Source organism: Prionailurus bengalensis, chromosome C1, assembly GCF_016509475.1.
Source record: "Prionailurus bengalensis isolate Pbe53 chromosome C1, Fcat_Pben_1.1_paternal_pri, whole genome shotgun sequence".
Lineage (NCBI taxonomy): Eukaryota > Metazoa > Chordata > Mammalia > Carnivora > Felidae > Prionailurus > Prionailurus bengalensis.
Window position 1 is genome coordinate 107,654,453 of NC_057345.1, and position 5,011 is coordinate 107,659,463.

A 5,011-nucleotide genomic window follows, 5' to 3' on the forward strand; every position below is an offset into this window, starting at 1 on the left:
AAGACAGAGCAGTGGAAACAATGTTGACTAAGTGGACTTCTCTCTTGTCCTCTAACAAGAGGTGTTGTTGTATACGACAAGAATCCACCCAAAATGTTAAGGATGACTAATCCTTCACAGTAAGGATTCTGAATTATGGCCAGCAATGTTTTCAAGTGGTTCTGAGACCTTATTCAGGGGTGATTGTAGGGCCCAGGTAGGAAGATGGTTGGTATATCTGGGAAAGAACAGAAAAGAAGAGAGAGAGCTTTAATTGTAGTTAATTTCACTTCCCATCCATTTCCAGATTCTGCTTATAGATCTTGCTCATAAAGTAGCTTGTCTTGGGTGAGGACTCAGTGAAGGCCAGGATAAAGGACACATCTGCTTGTCACCTGTATGCTGATGGTTGGATGCATTTCTCCCTAGGTTACTGACTTCCTCCCAAAATGTCTTGCCAGCCAAGCCAGCAGCAGTTCCAGTCTCCTCACAAGTGTCCCTCAATTGCCTACCCCAGTGCCCAGCCCCATGTCTCCCTCCAGTCTCTCCTTGTTGTGGCCCCAGCTTTGAGGGTGGTGGCTATTGCCTGAGCCACCATATATGCTGCAGGTCCCACTACCACAGACACCAGAACTCTGGTTGCTGTGGCAGTGGCAATGGCCAATAGTCTGGAAACCCAGCTGCTGTCACAGGTCTGTGGTTCTGGCTGCCGCTGGCCTTACCATGAGGACTTCCAACAATCAGAATCAGAGGAACTGCCCCCAGCCTGTTGCTCCTTCCTGCTTTCCTGTCCTCTGTGTCCTGCAGACTGAGCTGCCGAAATCTTCCAATGGAAACTTCTATATTTTTCCCTAAATATTTTCCAGTTTCTTCCCATCTGAGTCACAAAATAATAAACCCACTGAGCCTATCTGGCATCTCACTTAATTTATTTTTATTTTTATTTTTTTGCCAGCAGTACTCCACAGGTCAATGTTAGCAACTTGGCAGGACCCAGCCCTGCTCTGCCTGGGGACTGAAGCCTGCTCAGGAGTGTGGGTCACCTGGTCAGTCTCTATTCACAGAAGGTCCCTGGAAAGACCTCTGTTGACCTTTCCTGCCACAGAGAGGACAAGTTTAGGCTTCCAGTTGCCAATGGAGGGTACATTTACGTTTTCTCCAGTTTTATACCTATTTCTCCACTATATTTTTAATGAATAATAATAATAATGATAATGTTTCTAACTCTTCATATTAAGTGATCAATTAAATAGTGCTAGTACTATAGCAACAGCAAAAGCCTGGAAGCAAGCTAAATGCAGATCAGATAGAAGGTGGATGAGTCATTGTTACATAGACAATGTTACATGAGACAGTGATTCATTGTCTCAAATGAATGAACTAAAGCAGCACACAACACACAAATAAGTGAAAATAGCAATTCCAAAAAGATTACATGCAGCATGATACTCTAAGTTTTAAAAAAGCAAAATATATAATTTTTGTATGTTGTATATATGGTTGGAAATAAACTATAGAAAATGGAAAATGAAGTATAGATAAAACCTTTTTTTTGAAATAAATATTTTGGTGGGGAGCAGCACAGTGGGGTATGTGGGACAGGAACATGTGGTTATAGGAACTAAGTTATTGTTAAATCCTACCTTTAATTTGGGTCGGTTCCCTAGTCTTTTTATATTATTAAATGAATGAATGAATGAATGAATGAGTGAATGAATGAACAAATGAACGAAGAAACAAACAGATGGATAGGTCAGCAAACTAAATAATGAAGAGAAGGGCAGTGTGTCTGATTTCTCCATTTCTATACATGTAAAGTCTTGTGTTGCCCGAACGTGTGTCACATTCATTAACTTACATAATGTTCTAATTTGATTCTTGATTCCCCAATGATTTTATAAATTAGGAAACTGAGGTCCAGAAAAGTTAAATAATTTATCCACAGTCACACAATAAGAACAAAGCCAGCTCCTCGGCAGTGTCTGAGCCTTTCACTCCTGTTCTCTTCTTTTTCTCGTCACTTCTCCTGGGCAGTCTTATCTTCTTCTGTGGCTTCAGTTAACACTGTCACTCTGATGGCTAAGATGCCCTTCTCAGAGAGCCCTTCATTGACCCCTGAATCTAAAATAGCTCCTTTGTCTTCATTTCACATATCACCAACAACTGGCTTCTTATGTATTTACTTTTTGTGCCCTCCTCTTCCAACTTCAATATGAACTTCATGACAGTGTGAACCTTGTTATCATGCCCAGGGCCATCTCTCCAGAATCTAGAATGGATGTATGAAACATGTTTTTTGTCTACATTGCTCCTAGGTCAATGTACAAAGTCCATACATTTTCCTGAGCTTCAGACTGATTCATTTGGGTGCCTTGCCAATTCTACCAATCAAGGGCACTATTCTCATTTCAAATTAAAAATTTACAGTATAAAAATCATTCCATAGTCCTCCATTGATCAAAGTTCCTCTCTGTTGATTTCAACTCAGAGAATAGCATCATCATCTGCCCAGTTTAAAACTTGAAGACATCCTGAATTGTTGTCCCTTTTGTGTCCCTCCCGCTTCTTGGGTATTCATTGGCCAATAACAGGTGGAAGTTTCACTAAATCAAATGACACTCTGGAAAATGTGTAAGAATGCTTCTTATGATATAATGATTAATTCCATATCAGGTGGTCATTTTAAGTGCTTTATTACATTATTGAAAATAGCCTTTCATTGGTAATACATATGAATTAAAGACCTATGTACTATTTCAATGCAATTCTGATTGTATGATGTTGAAGTAAGTCACTAACTTCTCTCTCTGTGTTCAGTGTAGTCTTCTGCCAGAAACGGCTAACATAATCACATAAATCATAGGGTTGTTGTAAGGATTAAATGAGTTACTATGTTCAATTAAATGGCTTAGTACAGGACAATAACTATTTGCTCTTGTGTGACACAAAACCCTCAGGAACACATTTATTTTACAGATTACAGTTCTTCTCCAACCACCATCATGATCAAACTTACCTTCATCATTAATGTTAGAATCATCATGATATGGTCACTCCCATCAATGACCTTGGTCCTTCAAACCAACCTCCATAAGTAACTCAGCCCACATTATTCGTCTCTTTCCTGAGTTCCTTTTCTGTCTTTTTTGCAATCAATTCTTCACATTTCACCCTCAGTTGGATACTGTCCTAATGTATCAACAAAAACTTCAAGAAATGGTGGTTATTTCATGTCTGGCCTTTCTTCTTCCTTACAAAGTTGTTTTTCACTTCTTAATTACTTACCTTCAATTCATTGACAGAAAGAATAAATAATGATTTCTACTCACATGTTTCCTTTGAAATCAGTCTCTCTGAGATCACTATCGATGTCCTAACAGCCAAATGGAATGGACTCCCTGGGGCATTTTGCAATGATGATCACCTTCTTTTTAGGACTCTTTCTTTGAATAATGCAATCTTTCCCCCCACCCTTTCTTAGGCTAGTACTGACCATTCTTATGCTATCCATTCTTTTTTCTTGCTGGCTGTCCATCAATGAAGTCTTGAACTCTCTGGTTCTCTTTGATCCCCAAAACATGATGACCTCATTCTTGCCATATCGTCAACCAGATACCATGTCCCTTTCCAGTCACATTACACACCCTCCCCTAAGCTCTAAGAGCATCCAGGGCTTCTAACAGAAAGGTCATGTGCGCCCTCATCTGTCTTCCACATTGGCTTGTGATGGTCTCCAAGGCCAGAACAATTATTCTTGTATTTTGAGCACTTACTAGAGTGCTCCCTCCAATGTACAACATATATCTCTGCCTGGTTAGGTCTACTTGTCTGTAATTTCAGATGCATTAATAGGCAAAGCATGAATTTTCACATCTGAGTATTCCCTACCCTCATATGTGGCCTTGAAATGAAGCCCAGGGGAATCCCCTATGGCCAAGTGACAGAGTTGTCACTTACCTATCACCTCCCCTTCCAGTCTCCTATGGACTCACATCACTGTCGCTACCATGATCCCACAATCCTTTATGCTGTCTCCTGGCCACTGATTGGCTGTCCCTCGAGCTCCCTTTTCTGGTCACTGACCTGAGCTTCATTCCCTTGACTGGCCTGTTCACATACGTGCACATCCCACTGATTTTTATTCTGGGTTGACCTGTGCTCTAGGTCTAATAATAAAAGTACTATTTCTGAGGCACTGATAGATCCATGGTCAGTCACATTTGACTCAGTGTGCGCCCTCCCTCCTTTCTCCTTTTGGACTTCTCCAGCCCACAGAAAGGAATCCTCACACCCAAGATTCTCCTTAATTCTCTGAGTCAGTGACATTAACTCATTTCTTCCTTACATCTACCCCTTTTGTGATCACTCAGTGGGACTTCTGGGAGGATGGAAAAGAGTAAAGACCAGTACAGATTCCGTCCCAAGTGGACTCTCCATCTGGAAAAGCAGAGAGACATGCCAATGGATGTGGCACTCTTCTGGGGTAAGAGCTGTTAGGGAGCACACTAGGTTAAAGGGCCCTCCCTCTTAGAGCACATAGTAAATGGCTTTACAGTGCATTGTGTCCAGGTACATCCTTAAGGAAGCTGGCTGATCTTTGTGATGACAGCATCTTATAATCTGGCCTCAAAACAGACAATACTATTTGTTGACTTAATGAAGCAGTGAATGCATGAAGGTGGAATGGCCGGCCTGCAGCAGACTGGGTGACAGGTCTGGAAGCCTCTGGCTTCTGGGATTCCTCATGGTCCTGTGCAGACATCCTGGAACCCCTGGGCTGGGAGTATGAGCAACATCACTTCATCCCAGGTATGGAAGTGAGTTCTCGGCTACTGCCACAGCTCTGGAGTCTTGTCCAGAGGAGCAGCCATGAGAGGGCAGGTAACATAGACCTCCCCTTGGAACTTTCCCTCCCTTCCCCTTTTCTTCTGTTCTGGAGTTTTAGATGCTACAATGAGGTCTTCTTTTATTCCTGTGCTCCCCAAAACTCCCCATCCCAGGCACCTTTCTGTGGAACCAGCATTCCACATGG